General features: G+C 42.2%; 1 long non-coding RNA gene across 1 annotated transcript in view; it reads left to right on the top strand.

Annotated features, from left to right (window-relative positions):
- Positions 1 to 10,408: 10,408 nt before the first annotated feature.
- Positions 10,409 to 18,832, top strand: part of LOC149972827 (uncharacterized) — a 96,719-nt gene continuing 88,295 nt past the window's right edge. Inside the window, exons 1-2 of the long non-coding RNA XR_016490570.1 lie at positions 10,409 to 10,716; positions 11,085 to 11,146. This is a non-coding gene — a long non-coding RNA (uncharacterized LOC149972827). The remainder of the gene's footprint in view (positions 10,717 to 11,084; positions 11,147 to 18,832) is intronic.

Genomic DNA, 18,832 nt, shown 5'->3' with positions numbered 1-18,832 from the left:
ACGCGCAGCGCACATCCCGAGCATTAAATAGTTCCTGGGCTTCCATGTCTGGCCGCGGGGTGCTCGCAGCAGGGGGCGCGCGTATATTCTAAAGGCTTGAAAAGGACCTAATTAGGACACATATGCCCCCCCCCCCCTAATAGATCACTCATTGCCTTTTAAAAAGCGGAGCTAGATACAAAGGAATCAGTTGATCTTCAAATAACCGACAGAAGAAAAACACGTGTCCAATTAGAAACTTTACTCAAGTTGTTCCCTATACAACGAGCAAAGAGTAGCCTCATATTTACAAAGAAAACGACGTAGACTATTTGCCATTTGTTCCTTGAGAGGCCTCATGCCCAGTTTTGCCCCGCGTCTAGCACTTGGTCAACCGGGTGGCATCTGAATAGAATAGCTTTATAATTAGATCTCAGTTCGTGCCACACAATACTGTCAGAAACATATGATAGCACTCTCAATTATCAAGTGACACAGCCCCCAATTTAAGACTTCGTTGATAGGCTTACAAAACGAGCAACGCAAGACAAGTAAATGATGTTGAGGGTGTTGGTACAACAATACAGATCGAATTTTAAATGCAAGGGGCTTCCATTGCAAAAGTCTATGTTGTGGCAAACCTGAGTATGGTCTGATGCAAGTCAGGCACGTATAAATCTCCTGCATCAACTTGTCTATTGCATTTTGTCTTAAAAGATGCTATTAGAAAACAACAAAAGCAAGCTGAAACAAAACTATTTTTATTCATTATTATTATTTTGGTCTGTTTACCACACAAAGCAAGTAAATTCGCAGTCTATTACTTTTATTAGGCCTGTGAAAGAAGATAGCCTCTAATTACGGCGAAAGTTAATGAAATGTTGTGTCTGCTGCCTATGGGAAGTATATATGTTTCTTATGTATTTACTAAATATGTTTACATTTTCTAACATATGTGTTTGATTTAACCAGTCTTTACGATTTTCGTTGAAAGGGGAGTGTTTTGTCATTGCAAACGCAGAAAGCAAGGCCTGCTTTCTCTTTAGTGGTTAGAGTACCAACCCACTGGGCACACCACGTCATTACAACGTGGACATTTGGGTAATATTTGATATTACTATATTACTATTTGATTGAGACATTGAAACCTTTATTCATCCACTCAAAAAGACAGACAGAAGTTTATTGAATTCCCAATGTGTTGTCACCATGCTTTCATCCATCAAAGGCACAACAATGTCAGATTGTTGGTTTAATTGTCATCTAAATGTGTTATCAGTGCTTTTTCAACCATTTAAAAGTACAACACAGTTCAAATGGGAATACAACGACATATATTTTGTACAAAAACGTAATGTGTTGTTACTATGCTTCCTCTAATAGCAGAACCAAATGACCTGGTTTGTAGTTGATATTACATTAAACATAGTGCAAGTCGTCAATGCTGTTCGAGATTCTGTGCAGATTATTGTAGCAATTGTAAAGATCCACAGACCTGTACCTTTGCATGCTATCTTGAATATGCAAGCTCCCTATGATTACATAAGAATACATTTGGGTCATTCCACCAAGTTGGTGCCTTTTGAGAAATGTAACTTGGTCAAACAACTTTGATTTCACCTCATTTTAACATTATGTCAAAAGAGCACGTGTTCAACTTCATAAAAAAAAAAGTTATCCTCTCAAGAGGTAAAACTAAAAAAAAGACTATAATTAATGCCTATCAAGTGCCAAATTTTATTTTTTACCTTTATTTAACTAGGCAAGTCAGTTAAGAACAAATTCTTATATTCAATGATGGCCTAGGAACAGTGGCCTGTTCAGGGGCAGAACGACAGATTTGTACTCTAACCACTAGGCTACCCTGCCGCCCCAAACTAAAGTAACAGGGTTGATGATTTCTTCTTAAATTGAAGATTGCCATTAAAGCTTGTTGTGCGCACCAGGGAGTGGCAATTGAATGCAAGCTTCATTAAAGACAAAAAAGTTAAACATTTCTAGCCTGTCTATGTTTAACAGGGTTGACCTGTTATGATCGACCCGCTCAGTTTTCCACCACGAAACACCAGAAAAATGTCCAAAAAGGAGCAAAACCAGCTCACCAGCTTTTAGTCTATGATTTGACTAATAAATGTTTGTTTCTTTTGAATGTTTTTATTTTAAGTAATAGTTTCACCATATTAAAACTAGAGTTCAGTTCACGTAACAGGCTTGACCATAACACGAGTAATCACATCAAATAAATAATAATCTTCAGAAATATCTTTGTCAAATCAACAAAAATATCTAGGGCTGACGGTGAAACTTGGAGACATTTTGGGATTAAGTGGGTGACACATGGTTGAAGGAAGGACATGTCAAAATGCAGAATTTGGGCACTTCAGCAAGCTTTTATTTATATAAAAAAACTGGATTTATTGAATTCTCCATGTGGTCTATATTAAAAGGGCACTTAATTTAATATAACAGGCTTTAATATATATATATGTTAAATATACAGTATATATATATATTGGTGCACAATTCCTACCTAAAATACTGATTCAAAGGGACGCACATTTCAAAATGTCGCCATAGATGTGTTACTCATTTTAAGTGAAAATAAATACTGTTACATTAGTTTCGAACATAGCCTTAACTTTAAGCTATTTACTATATTATAAAAGTCATATTGAATTGTGTTTGGTTGATAATGCAACCAAATATCAACATTTAAAAGAGATGTATCTAATGCTTCAGTAGCTTCATCTGAGCCACTGGGTTAATCACATTCTTTAACTTTTATTTTTGTTTACTTGGAGACGTGAATCGAATATATAATTTTGTTAAGTTGTCAACAAGTTAATAGGCTATTTACTGTTCAGCAAAAGTGATATTGAATTATGTTTGGTTGTCAACGCAACCAAATATCAACATTTAAAGGAGATTTTGTGCCACTGAGTTAGTCTGGCTTTGATTCTAGGTTGTCAAAAAAATGTATAACTGATATGTTGGATTCACGTCTCCAAATCAAATCAAACTTTAAATGCGCTTTAAAAAAAAGTTTGATTTGATTTAGTGCTATTCTTTAACATAGATTTTTGGTTGAGATGGAGATGTGAATCCAACATATTAATTATTAACTTGAAGATTACATTTGAAATCAACCAAAGCTTGAAACACCAGGCATATGTATTGTCTATTTTAGTTAAACACTAAAATAGTTGATGACTACGCAAATGCTATATAGGCCTCAATAATATAATCTTCATTCTATAGCTAGAGCACTCATGATATCTACCGGAGTGATGTTTTGTCTTTCTCTGTTCTACTACTGACCTTTTGCTAGCTTAGGCCTTCTGTTTTAATAAGTGTTGCCCGATTTCCCGGTGGCCTACCTGGTATGTGTACTGCTGACTGCTCATAATTTGCAGATAGTCGTTGACACATCAACCAGGATCAAGGGGCAGGGCAATGAGTGACTTGTATTGGTAATCAGTGGCTGTATTGGAGGGGGAGTGGTTTCACCTCTCCTAGTGTAACGAATGTGAAACGGCTAGCTTAGTTAGCGGTGCGCGCTAAATAGCGTTTCAATCGGTGACGTTACTTGCTCTGAGACCTTGAAGTAGTAGTTCCCCTTGCTCTGCAAGGGCTGCGGCTTTTGTGGAGCGATGGGTAACGATGCTTCGTGGGTGACTGTTGTTGATGTGTGCAGAGGATCCCTGGTTCTCGCCCGGGTATGGGCTGCAACCTTGGCTGCAACCCGTCTAATTTAGTGTACAACCCATGTGGAATTCTGGATCTCTGGCAGCGTTTGGAACTGCCGATTTGCGTTGAAGAACGCTGAGTTCATCTCAGCCTATGCTGCCCTTCAGTCTTTTTACTTTTTGTCCCTGATGGAGACATGGATCACCCCAGAGAACACTGCTACTACAGCGGCTCTTTCTTCCCCTGACTGTTTTCTCTCATAGTCCGATAGTATATGATCGTTGTGGTGATAGCATAGGTCTACTAACTTCTCCTAAGTGGAGATTCTCTCACCTGTCCATCTCATTTGAATTCCATGCTGTCACTTGTAAACTCAAGGTTAACTTTATTGTTATCTATCGCCCACCATGTGCCCTTGGAGAGTTCTTCAATGAGCTGGACACCTTGATAAGCTAATTTCCTGACGATGGCTCTTCGTACTTGAACACTTCAACCTTACAACGTCTGCCTTCGTTTAATTTCTTCCAACTCTTTCCCCTCCTTGCCTCTTTCCCCTCCTTGCCTCTTGTGAGAATGCTGTTCATTGACTACAGCTCGGCATTCAACACCATAGTACCCTCCAAGCTCGTCATCAAGCTCGAGACCCTGGGTCTCGACCCCGCCCTGTGCAACTGGGTACTGGACTTCCTGACGGGCCGCCCCCAGGTGGTGAGGGTAGGCAACAACATCTCCTCCCCGCTGATCCTCAACACTGGGGCCCCACAAGGGTGCGTTCTGAGCCCTCTCCTGTACTCCCTGTTCACCCACGACTGCGTGGCCACGCACGCCTCCAACTCATTCATCAAGTTTGCGGACGACACAACAGTGGTAGGCTTGATTACCAACAACGACGAGACGGCCTACAGGGAGGAGGTGAGGGCCCTCGGAGTGTGGTGTCAGGAAAATAACCTCACACTCAACGTCAACAAAACTAAGGAGATGATTGTGGACTTCAGGAAACAGCAGAGGGAACACCCCCCTATCCACATCGATGGAACAGTAGTGGAGAGGGTAGCAAGTTTTAAGTTCCTCGGCATACACATCACAGACAAACTGAATTGGTCCACTCACACAGACAGCATTGTGAAGAAGGCGCAGCAGCGCCTCTTCAACCTCAGGAGGCTGAAGAAATTTGGCTTGTCACCAAAAGCACTCACAAACTTCTACAGATGCACAATCGAGAGCATCCTGGCGGGCTGTATCACCGCCTGGTACGGCAACTGCTCCGCCCTCAACCGTAAGGCTCTCCAGAGGGTGGTGAGGTCTGCACAACGCATCACCGGGGGCAAACTACCTGCCCTCCAGGACACCTACACCACCCGATGTCACAGGAAGGCCATAAAGATCATCAAGGACATCAACCACCCGAGCCACTGCCTGTTCACCCCGCTATCATCCAGAAGGCGAGGTCAGTACAGGTGCATCAAAGCTGGGACCGAGAGACTGAAAAACAGCTTCTATCTCAAGGCCATCAGACTGTTAAACAGCCACCACTAACATTGAGTGGCTGCTGCCAACACACTGACACTGACTCAACTCCAGCCACTTTAATAATGGGAATTGATGGGAAATGATGTAAATATATCACTAGCCACTTTAAACAATGCTACCTTATATAATGTTACTTACCCTACATTATTCATCTCATATGCATACGTATATACTGTACTCTATATCATCGACTGTATCCTTATGCAATACATGTATCACTAGCCACTTTAAACTATGCCACTTTGTTTACATACTCATCTCATTTGTACATACTGTACTCGATACCATCTACTGTATCTTGCCTATGCTGCTCTGTACCATCACTCATTCATATATCCTTATGTACATATTCTTTATCCCCTTACACTGTGTACAAGACAGTAGTTTTGGAATTGTTAGTTAGATTACTTGTTGGTTATTACTGCATTGTCGGAACTAGAAGCACAAGCATTTCGCTACACTCGCATTAACATCTGCTAACCATGTGTATGTGACAAATAAATTTGATTGATTGACCTCACCCTTTCCCAATACCTTCCAACTCACAAGGTAGGCAATATGCTTGACCTCATCTTTACTAGAGGCTGCTCACCTACTGATCTCACTGCAACCCCCCTCCAGGTCTCTGATCAGTACTTTGTTTCCTTTTCTGTCTCCCTTTCCTCCAACCCTAACCACTCAGCCCCTACCCAGATGGTCATGCACGGTTACAATCTTCGCTCTCTCTCCCACTACTCTCTCCTCTTCTATCCTATCATCTCTCCCTTCTGCCAAATCCTTCTCCCTTCTATCTCCTGATTCTGCCTCTTCGACCCTAACACGCTTCCCTTTAGGCATCCTATGACTCGCACTGTCCCCTTTCGTCCCGGCCGGCTCGGCCCTCCCCTCCTGCTCCGTGGCTGAGTGACTCATTACGAGTGTACAGAACAGGGCTGCGGGCAGCTGAGCAAAAAATGGAGAACTAAACTTCCATAGGACATATCAGCCTTCCACTCCCTCCTATCTACCTTCTCTTCCAACTGTATCCACTGCTTAAGCCACTTTATACCACTTTAAATGTCAAGCTTCTGCCTCTAACCATAGGAAACCTTCTCCTCCCTCCTTAATCCTCCACCCTTCCCCCTCTGCGGACGACTTTGTCAATCACCGATCTTCGTACTTGAACACTTCAACACTTCAACCTTACAACGTCTGCATTCACTCAGCCTATTGAGTCCACTGGTCTAACACACAGAACTACCCTATGCCTTGACCTCTTTCTCCCCTCTCTCACCAGTTGACATCCTGCAACTAGTGAGGCCTGGCCACCTGAGAACTTTCCCGCTCGACCCCATCCCCTCCTCCCTTCTTCAGACCATCTCTGGAGACCTTCTCCCATTCCTCACTTCACTCATCCCTGACCACTGGCTGCGTCCCCTCTGACTTGAAAATGGCTTGAGTTGCACCCCAAGAAACCAACACTCAACTCATCTGGCATCAAAAACTATAGACCTGTATCCCTTTATTTTCTTTCCAAAACACTTGAGCATGCTTTCTTTGATCAACTTTCTTGTGATCTCTGTCAAATCTTCTTGACCCGCACCAATACGGGTCACGCAAACGAGACTGCTCTTCTCTGTCACGGAGGCACTACGCACTTCAAGCTCTCCTCTATACTCATCTTACTAGATCTATCTGCTGCCTTTGACACCGTGAACCATCAGATCCTCCTGTCCACTCCCTCAAGGCTGGGCGCCTCAACCTGTCGTTCCCTGCAAACATAAAATCAGCACTTGTTCTGTTTCGACTACTGCAACTCACTGTCGGCTGGGCTCACCGCTTGTGCCATCAAACCCCTGAGACTTATCCCAGAACACAGCAGACTGCCTGTTTACACTTTACTTCCCCTGAAGCAAGTACAGCAGAGTCCCTGCCCATCTTCCGAAAACACCTGAAACCCTACCTCATCAAACAGTATCTTAAATAATCCTCCTGTAAGTCGCTCTGGATAAGAGCGTCTGCTAAATGACTAAAATGTAACAATATACTGTATGATTTTAAAGATGGTTACACAAAATGTAAGCATTTCACTGTAAGGTTAATTGTCATTAACAATGTCAACACTGTATTTCTGATCAATTTGATGTTATTTTAAATGGACAAAAAATTTGCTTTTCTTTCAAAAACAAGGACATTTCTAAGTGACCCCAAAACTTTAGTGTACATGTATTTCCATTGTTAGAGTGGTCACTTGACTATCTTTTCGATATAGTAGACAATCTTTGACCACTAGCCTCACCCTCATGTGGTTGCTAACAAGCTAGCAAGCAAGCTAGGTATTGCTAGGCAGGTGCACAACTTTGGTTTTAGAAGTGGGGGGCACATAATTGTTATTTATTTAATGAATTACATTTTTTAAATCCAGTCGGATAAACACTCAAAACAGACTACCTGACTGTTCGGAGGCGTCCGCATGGTCCTAAAGCACACTGTTGCATCGTTTTCTATCACAATCAAATGATAATGGGTCAGAAATGGCCGGTTCCCCTCTTTCCACTGGGATTCTCTGCCTCTAACCCTATTACAGGGGCTGAGTCACTGGCTTACTGGGGCTCTTTCATACCGTCCCTGGGAGGGGTGCTTCACCTGAGTGGGTTGAGTCACTGATGTGGTCTTCCTGTCTGGGTTGGCGCCCCAGACAGGAAGATATCCCTCTAGTGGTGTGGGTGCTGTGCTTTGGCAAAGTGTGTGGGGTTATATCCTTCCTGTTTGACCCTGTCCGGGGGTGTCCTCGGATGGGGCCACAGTGTCTCCTGACCCATCCTGTCTCAGCCTCCAGTATTTATGCTGCAGTAGTTTATGTGTCGGGGGGCTAGGGTCAGTTTGTTATATCTGGAGTACTTCTCCTGTCCTATTCGGTGTCCTGTGTGAATTTAAGTGTGCTCTCTCTAATTCTCTCTTTCTCTCTCTCTCTCAGAGGACCTGAGCCCTAGGACCATGCCTCAGGACTACCTGACATGATGACTCCTTGCTGTCCCCAGTCCACCTGACCGTGCTGCTGCTCCAGTTTCAACTGTTCTGCCTTATTATGCTGGTCATTTATGAACATTTGAACATCTTGGCCATGTTCTGTTATAATCTCCACCCGGCACAGCCAGAAGAGGACTGGCCACCCCACATAGCCTGGTTCCTCTCTAGGTTTCTTCCTAGGTTTTGGCCTTTCTGGGGAGTTTTTCCTAGCCACCGTGCTTCTACACCTGCATTGCTTGCTGTTTGGGGTTTTAGGCTGGGTTTCTGTACAGCACTTTGAGATATCGGCTGATGTATGAAGGGCTATATGAATACATTTGATTTGATAAAACTGTGAGCTTTGATTTGTCACTCCCGTTGCAATATTTAAATACAGGATTTTCTTCGATTTAAATCAAGTTTAACTTTCTCCGACTTTAGTCCTGCCCTGTTCAGCTCCCTCGGGTTCATTTCCCCTACCCACTCCGCTTCTCTCGCTTTCCTTCCATTAAAAATGTGTGGCTTCCGATGTTTCACCATGCGAGGCTTCCTTCCTAGTATAAACGCACAGTTAGGGCCAACATAAGACAGGTGAACGCGTGGTGGGAGGTGATGGACAATTGTATCATCTTCTATAATAGGCCTACAGTATGCTCCATAGGCCCAGCCAACGGATTCATAGAGATGGGTTCCATGCCATCTTAATAAATGAGCGAATTAGCCTACATCCAACATGGCCCATACATTTCACTATATTCTGAATTCATTTCTGGAATGTTCTATTTAAATATTAAACATTGACCTGCAAGCCTGCCCATTTTCAGCACAGACAAGCAACAGTCTTATTTCTGATGCAGAAGTCACACAAAGCAGTGTCCTTTGCTTTGTTCACAGGGCTACCTTTTCTTCTATCAAAGGCTCATTGTCCCCTACTATATTGCCTCAAATAGAGGGTTCCAAAATTTAACAAGGCGTTGAAATAATTTATGCTTAAGTCATCACAGATGTTATTGCACTTGACAACTATTCCAGGCTCAACCTGGTCTGAGTATTTCATATTATTCTGTACGTAAATCCGGGACCCTCCATTTATACTGAACAAAAATATGCAACAATATGAGAGAAATAAGCTTTTTGTGCATATGGAACATTTCTGGGATCTTTTAATTCAGCTCATGAAACATGGGACCAACACTTTACATCTTGAGCTTATATTTTTGTTCAGTTTAAATGTTACGTTTTATATGGTATGTATGAATTTGTTGATATCCACCACCCATTTCTTATGATATGTTACGAATTTCAATTTAATTTGTGTTATATTTTACGAATTTGAAAAACTTACAATATGTTCAGAATTTGCTAAACTTATCATACGTAACAAATTCGCAAAATGTACAATACATGTTACCAATTTGCAAATTTTATAAAATGTAACAAATTCTAGCTAGGTGGCTAACATAAACGAGCTGGCTAACGTTAGCTAGGCTAAGGGTTAGGGGTTACGGTGAAGTTTAGGAGTTAGGTTGAAGGGTTAGCTAACATTCAAAGTAGTTGAAAAGTAGCGGAAAAGTAGTAAGAAGTTGAATTAGGCTAAATTAGGCTAAATTGCAAAAGTTGTCCATCATGAGATTCGAACTCGCAACCTTTGAGTTGCTAGCTGGCTAACGCTAGCTAGGGGTTAGGGTTAAGTTTAGGAGTTAGGTTGAAGGGTTAGGGTTAAGTCACATACTAAGTAGTTGCAAAGTAGCTAAAAAAGTAGTAACTCACAACCTTTTGGGTATTTTAGATTAGGAGTTAGAGCTCTAGGGGCGCTATTTCATTTTTGGATAAAAAACGTTCCCGTTTTAAGCGCGATATTTTGTCACGAAAAGATGCTCGACTATGCATATTCTTGACAGTTTTGGAAAGAAAACACTCTGAAGTTTCAGAATCTGCAAAGATTTTGTCTGTAAGTGCCCCAGAACTCATTCTACAGGCGAAACCAAGATGATGCATCACCCAGGAATTAGCAGAATTTCTGAAGCTCTGTTTTCCATTCTCTCCTTATATGGCTGTGATTGCGCAAGGAATGAGCCTACACTTTCTGTCGTTCGCCCAAGGTCTTAGCAGCATTGTGACGTATTTGTAGGCATATCATTGGAAGATTGGCCATAAGAGACTACATTTTCCAGAGGTCCGCCCGGTGTCCTTTGTCTAAATTTGTGCGTAATCTTCAGGTGCAGGCATTTTCTCCTGGGATTCAGGAGAGAAAGCATGTTTCCAAGAACGATGTATCAATGAAGAGATATGTGAAAAACACCTTGAGGATTGATTCTAAACAACGTTTGCCATGTTTTCAGTCGATATTATGGAGTTAATTTGGAAAAAAGTTTGCGTTTTGAGGACTGAATTTATGGATTTTTTTTGGTAGCCAAATGTGATGTATAAAACGGAGCTATTTCTAATACACAAGGAATCTTTTTGGAAAAACTGAGCATCTGCTATCTAACTGAGAGTATCCTCATTGAAAACATCAGAAGTTCTTCAAAGGTAAATGATTTTATTTGAAGGCTTTTATGTTTTTGTTAATGTTGCGTGCTGGATGCTAACGCTAATGCTAACGCTAAATGCTAACGCGAAATGCTAACTCTAGCTAGCTACTTTTACACAAATGATTGTTTTCCTATGGTTGAGAAGCATATTTTGAAAATCTGAGATGACAGTGTTGTTTACAAAAGGCTAAGCTTGAGAGATGGCATATTTATTTCATTTCATTTGCGATTTTCATAAATAGTTAACGTTGTGTTATGCTAATGAGCTTGCTGATAGATTTACACAATCCTGGATACAGGGGTTTTTTCATAGCTAAACGTGACGCAGAAAACGGAGCGATTTGTCCTAAACAAATAATCTTTCAGGAAAAACTGAACATTTGCTATCTGAGAGTCTCCTCAATGAAAACATCTGAAGTTCTTCAAAGGTAAATGATTTTTTTGAATGCTTTTCTGTTTTTTTGTGTAAATGTTGCCAGCTGAATGCTAATGCTAAATGCTACGTTAGCCATCAATACTGTTACACAAATGATTGTTTTGCAATGGTTGAGAAGCATATTTTGAAAATCTGAGATGACAGTGTTGTTAACAAAAGGCTAAGCTTGAGAGCTAGCATATTTATTTCATTTCATTTGCGATTTTCATGAATAGTTAACGTTGCGTTATGGTAATGAGCTTGAGTCTGTATTCACGAACCCGGATCCGGGATGGGGAGATCAGAAAGGTTAAGTAGTTGAAAGGTTGCTAATTAGCTAAAATGATGAAGCTGTCCATGATGAGACTCGAACTCGCAACCTTTGGGCGTTATATGCCCACCCATCCACGCTACATTCGTTTTTGCCTTAAGTAACTATGTGCCTTATTTAACCATACCAAAGGTAACATTTCATACTAATGCCAGGGCCGGATTTACTTTTAATATGTTACGTCTAGTCTATGCGACCAGGCTGCCAGGTTGGGTCCAAGACCAAAGGTAATACAAATATCAGCATGGATGCACGCATATTAGACAAATAACCTTCATATCGATGGAAAGATAGGCTACCGTTCTCCCCTGACGAAAACGTTTGACTAATTTCCTCCCCGCCTCCCCCCCGGTTTGTCTATGTTTGCTTCAACGTCTGGAAATGCTGAAAAGCTATATTTATTTTTCAAGGATCGAATTACTATAATTCGCCTACATGTAATTAATGAACCGACAACTCCAATGTTTCCAAGGCCTGACCACTTCGCATCCACGGCAGTGTTATGGTTCAAACCTACGTGGAGTTTGAAACTGAAAGAACTTGATTAATGAATGCTTTTCTATCGAGCTAAGCATCTTGTTTTTACACGGTTAAAAGCCCATAAAACAGTTTGAGTCAGAAACGCTGGCGTAAATAACGACGGGGTGAGGAAATGTGCGGTAATTAATGTGTACAAAGAAATGACTGAAGTTTTGGCATCAAGTTGACATTCCTTTCCTCTCGTTTTGCCTCTGATTTAAAGGCTGTATTGTCCGGCATATGCCTACATAGAACCTACAGTAGGTTATAGGCCTAACATCCATAGGCATATAACCATCTTTTAATTCTCAAACTGTAGCATCAAAATATTGTTTCAGATCCTTACGAAACAATGTTGACCATTTTATTTATCATATTTGAATATAGTGGTAGTAGCGGAAGAAAAATCATGATTATTTTCCAAAACAATAGTTCTATTGAATTCTGTCCTCATTAAGACATGTTTAAATGTTTTATTAGCCTTCACGTACAGTACATGGTAGGCCTAGCCTTCCATTCCACCGCTAGACATGGAGGATTAAAAGCCAAGCAGTCTATTCTCTTGGCACAAAAGTATAGGATTTCGATTGTAAGCATCTTTATTCAAATTAACCAAGTTGTTATGGTGAAAACGGAGAACTACTTATAATTTCCCGCTTTGCTCTTGACCTGAAGCACAGCCTAGAGCCCAAGGGCTTGTCAGAACCTTCTGCCAGACAGAGTGGCAGGTCACGTGCAGCTGACTAGCCAGGTTTGGATTGGAGTGAAAGAAGCTGCTGTCAAATGCAGGACTTGCTCGGTGTAGCCAACAATATGTATACAATGAAGCCGGGGTCAGCTTTCAGTCGTTTTTCTTTTACCTTGCCCCTGTAAATGGCAAACAGATCCACTGTCACCTGTTGGTTGGCAGATGATGCCTCTAAGGTTTGTCAAGAACAGAGTTTCCCAAACTCGGGCCTCTGTCCTGTTTTGGTTTTTGCCCTAGCACTACACAAGTAATTCAAATCATCAACTAATCATCAAGCTTTGATAATTTAAATCGGCTGTGTAGTGTTAAGGCAAAAAACAAAACGTGCACCCCTTGGGGTCCAGAGGATGGAGTTTGGGAAACGCTGGTCTAGACGACACTAAAGACCGGAGGCCAGCCATATCAGGGACCTTAACTGAAGAACGTCACCATTACATAAGCATCTCAGTTGTGTTTGCCATGTAGGCAGGCCACATCCGAATTCCCCAGACACTGCGCCTTTTATGCAGGCTGGAAAGTAGAAAAGGTATTTGGAATCGGTGCACAAACACATCTGGTCGCTGGTTTTGAAGTTGCCTCGACTTGGGAGTTATTTTGAAGAAAACAAGGAACTTAATGAAAATGGCCAATTAAAAACAGCCTATCAAAATCAATTCCCACCACACCTGCCCTTTCATGTTTCTTTGAGTTATACGGCACAGTTTAAGTAATGACAATCTCATTGGGATGTGCGTAATTATGTGATTTCGTATCGTTTATTGAAATTGCCAATTTACCAACCAGAGTAAAGTTGGAGCATCCCAGACTACAGACAACAAACACACACACGCACACACATTCCTCCATCCACCCACCCCAGAATGTGTAAATGTGACATATATTTACCATTAAAAAAACAATAGTGGCATTACCTCTAATGGGCATAAACTAGTGTTGAATTCCCTCTCATTGAAACAAATGTTGTTTGTTTGAATGGTTGAGTGAGAAAGCAGATAAAATCTCTCTCCAAATAACTCGGGAACTAGTCTACTCCACGCCAGGGGCATGGCATAGCAGCCAAGTGCAATCTTTTGAGTCTGCCATGTTTGCAAGCAGCTCTTTTCATCTAGGCTAGCAATGGTCATCAAAATTGTTAAAAGGTTTTAACAACAATTATAATAAATGCAACAGTTGGACAGTGGATGAAGGTACTCCAAACTTTTAGAATTTTTTTTTATCCATCAGACAATGATTGAGTTATAGCACATAAAACATTACTGGCATGGATAAATAATTAATGGAGTTCAGAGATTTTGTTTGGAATTCAGGTATTCAATGTACTGTAAAATGTCACTTTTTTCTTAGAATGCAGTCATATATACATTTTCTAATGGTATCTAGTATTCACTTTTTTTGTTAAAATAAATAGTATTATATAAACCTAATTTGCATAAATACACTGGGTGTATTTCCATTGTGAAAATGCCCAAGAAGCTGGTGTTTGTAGGATGTATTGGCGCAAGACAAAGTCGGGCAAACACTGGCTTCGAGGGCAAAAATACAATTTACCCCTTTTTCTATCTTGTCTCATCGCTGCAACTCCCCAACGGGTTCAGGAGGCAAAGGTTGAGTCATGCGTCCTCCGAAACATGACACGCCAAACTGTGCTCCTTAACACCCACCCGCTTAACCGGAAGCCAGCTGCACCAATGTGTCGGAGGAAACACTGTTCACCTGACGATCGAGGTCAGCCTGCAGGTGCCCAGCCCGCCACAGGGAGTTGCTAGAGCGTGATGAGCCAAGTCAAGCCCCCCCCCCCCAGGCCAAACCCTCCCCTAACCCGGACGATGCTGGGCCAATTGTGCGCCGCCCTATGGGACTCCCAATCATGGCCGGTTGTGATAGATCCCAGGATAGAACTCCGGTCTGTAGTGACGCCTCTAGCACTGTGACGCAGTGCCTTAGACCGCTGTGCCACTCGGGAGGCCAAGCATTATCACTTTTATACAATGGGTTATTCAAATAATGATTGACATATTTTAATTATAAACGTTATTTTGATGAATTTATTCATACTATTTCATCCTTCCACACGATAGTCCCGACACAAATCTAAGGTTGCTAACCAAGCCGGCTGGTCATTCGTTCTATCGGTTCGGTTGCTAGAGACGCGACCCAGTCGTTCAGTGTTTTTGTTCTGCATCTATGGAAGCGACCCAGTCATTCGTTCTAAATGTTCCATTGGCGTACTGGCTGGCAACGTTCTTATCCCTTGCTTGCTAGCTGGCCAACTACCGCGTATTTACAGTCATGTCAAAGTGCAGCCAGATTAACAGCAAAGTAGCCGCATTTGCATTTGTTTAAGCTGTTTTCCAGTGACATTTATTTGGATACATCCATAACAATGAGATAACAGAAAACATCAAACAAAAACCATGCCTCTAAGACTTGTAAATAAAGTCTAGGCTGGTCACCAAACTCCATGACCTAGGGATCAGCCCCTCTCTGTAACTGGACTTTGTACTTCCTAACAAATAGACCCCAGTCTGTCAGGTTTAGACAACTTCACCTCCTCAACCCTGAACACCGGTGTGCCACAGGGCTGCCTGCTGAGCCCCCTCCTGTACTCCCTCTTCACCTACGACTGCGTTCCTGTACACGGTTCCAACACCATCGCCAAGTTCGCAGATGACACCACGGTGGTAGGCCTGATCAGTGACAATGACGAGTCAGCCTACAGGGAAGAGGTCAAGCACCTGGCTGCATGGTGCGCTGACAACAACCTGGCCCTCAATGCAAAGAAAACCAAGGAGGTCATTGTGGATAACAGGAAGTCTGCAACCACGCCCAAGTTCTCATTGATGGCACTGAGGTGGAGCGTGTGCCCAGCTTCCAATTCCTGGGTGTCTACATTTCAGATGACCTCTCCTGGACCATCAACACCTCAAACCTGGTCAAAAAGGCATAGCAGCGCCAGTACTTTTTGAGGAGGCTGAAGAAGGCCCACCTGTCTCCCAAGATCCTAGGGAACTATTACCGCTGCACAGTCGAGAGCATTCTGACTAACTGCGCCACAGTGTGGTTTGGAGGATGCTATGTGGCCGACCCGAAGGCACTGCAACGGGTTGTGAAAACCTCCCGGCACATCACTGGCCTGCTGAACTCTGACACGGCACGAGCCAACATCCACCCGCCCTCCGCTTAGTACTGCCTCTCAGAGACCTTGTTGCCTTACTCACTTTGCACTCTTCACGGTCCTACTGGACTCTGGCATTGCTTTGCAAAGTCTGATTAAGGACATTATTCAGTTGTACATGTACATGTCTACCTCGGTAACCTCATTGCTGCTATCCCTACATTTCAGTTGCATGCCTCCATTGCACTTGCCATTTGCCTTCATTGCACATTTATACATCCCACTTAATAACATACATTGTACTTACTTGCTTTACTTGTACATTTCTTTGCACTCTTACTTGCACTTCTGGTCAGATGCTAACTGCATTTCGTTGTATTGTACTTGTTCAATGACAAAGTTGAATCTAATCTAATGAGGTGCGATTTTGCCTAGCATAGAAAATGTGCTCACTCGTCAGGACACTGTTGTTCTGAGGAGCTAGCCAACAACACAGATAGCACAATCACTTCAAACTGAAGCTGGAAAGACTGCAAACTGCTTGCACTTCGTTTCGTTTGACCTTTTTTCAATTGACATTTCTTTATATATATCCATAAAAATGATGCCAGCTGATTCATGATTTCGACTGGCTGAGAAACGCTACCTGCCTGTCTCTCGTCCCAACACGTTCACTACTATGGGACAGCAGTCGATCGAATTTGAATATTGAAACAATGTTGCAAATGTTAGCTAGACAGACAGCAGGTTTATACAAACCTCTGCTGTTGAAAACTAAATGTTATTCTAAAAGAAATGTGAGATAATGCTAAACTAGAGGCTTTTTATACTGGAGATCAAGTTTATAAAGTGCCTGGCTGGGCTGAATGGACGGTGGATTGCGCAGTCAGATGGAACAGAGTAAATAGGCATTTTAACGTCATAGATTTTGCCGGTGGCAACTTTTGGAATTAACACCGGCTGGAATGTGGTTTTAACCAATCAGCATTCAGGAGAATACCCACCTCTTGTATAAAGATGAATACATTTACATAAAGGGGTGGAACAGGGTTGCAACCACCAACAACTTGATCTGTCTAAGCCTACCTGCACTCACCTGCGCTGTCTAGACTGCCTCATTAATTACTGTTGTTGTCACATTCTGTTGCATAACTCAATAGCAGGATAGCCTCGGATTAAAAGTCAACAAACTTGGCTATAGATTACACATACTTATTTATGCATTACATTGTCGGCAAGATCAGACATAATATACCTATAATCCTATAGTTCATTTTCGGAAGTTGCTTTCATTTCAACGCATCTAATATGTAAACATTTCAACGATATTAAATTATAACTTTTTTCAATTCCACAAAACAAAAAAAAACAGCAGTGTTGCTGTTCTTGACACACTCGAACCATTGCGCCTGGCACCTACTACCAAACCCGGTTCAAAAGGCACTCAAATATTTTGTCTTGCCCATTCACCCTCTGAATGGCACACATACACAATCCATTGTCTCAAGGCTTAAAAATAATTTTAAACTGTCTCCTCCCCTTCAGCTACACTGATTGAAGTGGATTTAATATCATCAACAAGGGATCACCTGGATTCACTTGGTCAGTCTACAATGTGTGATGGAAAAAGCAGGTGTTCTTAATGTTTTGTACACAGTGTAGATGGCTGACACAGACTGATCCTCAGGTGGGCGGGGCATGTGTGTTGCTAGAGATAGGAGCCTTAGACTGCCATGACTAAGGTGATAGCCCTGTCTCATTTTGTTTAACCACAGATCTAGGATCTGATTACCCCACCACCAATCCTAACCTTAGCCATCACGTGTGTGGGAGATATCTGACTCTGTATCACTAGCTGGCAACTTAAGAACAACTTCATATGTCTCCCACCACAGCTCTCACTCGAGATGGTTTGGAATGGGACTCGAATGTGATTGGTGGACCCCGTCACGGCTAAGAGCACTTCCTGAATGCAACAAAGAGTCAACAGGATGTGATTTCCAGGCCTCGCTGCACCTATTTAAGGATGTAGAAGGTCTGCATTTGTGTCTTCCAGTGAACCATAATGGTAGGGGTTTATGTCACTTTCTGATCCACAGCAGATTCTGTGTCCATTTGGATGAATGTATATGAGCAGATTGCACTAGAATGTATATGACTTTACATTTTAAGAATGTGGAACTTTGTTGCCAGAAATGTGCCAAATTCCTTGAGAGAAAAACAGTCATACACTCAAGTAACACTGGGAGTTTGTTAAGGTGTGTGTGTGTGTGTGTGTGTGTGTGTGTGTGTGTGTGTGTGTGTGTGTGTGTGTGTGTGTGCACTTGTATGTGTGTGGATTTACACAAGGCCCTCTGAACACAGGCACAGGCTGTGACACATGCAGCCACATACTCTCATTAGAACTTTGGGACAGTTCTCCCTGGCTTCTGGCCCGCTCTGGAAAAGGCATCATCCCCATAAAGTTGGCCCTGCACAAACACCCCTTCAGGGGGCTGGACTGACCGAGGGCTTTAAAGCCTACAGCCACAACCTTCTTCCTGGATGACTGGTCAACCAGCTCTAGCCGTCTCACTTTTGCTGTGTGTAACTAACCAGGTTTCCATTCAACCTTTTTATGCGAGTAAAGTACACTTTTGATAAAAAAAATGGAAACCAATTTTTTTTTTGACAAGCCAAATATGCCAGACAAGATGGGATAACAGTTCACAGAGGTCGGCGTTCTCTGCCCCTTGAAGATGAGTGAAAGCCAATATAAACTCAGCAAGAAAAGAAGCGTCCCCTTTTCAGGACCCTGTCTTTCAAAGAAAATTCGTAAAAGTCCAAATAACTTCACAGATCTTCATTGTAAAGGGTTTAAACACTGTTTCCCAACAATTAATGAACATGCACCTGTGGAACAGTCGTTAAGACACTAACAGCTTACAGACGGAAGGCAATTAAGGTCACAGTTATGAAAACTTAGGACACTAAAGAGGCCTTTCTA

Source organism: Oncorhynchus mykiss, chromosome 22 (genome assembly GCF_057628025.1).
Source record: "Oncorhynchus mykiss isolate SJ-2025 chromosome 22, ASM5762802v1, whole genome shotgun sequence".
NCBI classification, from domain to species: domain Eukaryota; kingdom Metazoa; phylum Chordata; class Actinopteri; order Salmoniformes; family Salmonidae; genus Oncorhynchus; species Oncorhynchus mykiss.
Note: the sequence above shows the minus strand (reverse complement) of the source record. Positions and strands in the feature narration are given on the sequence as shown.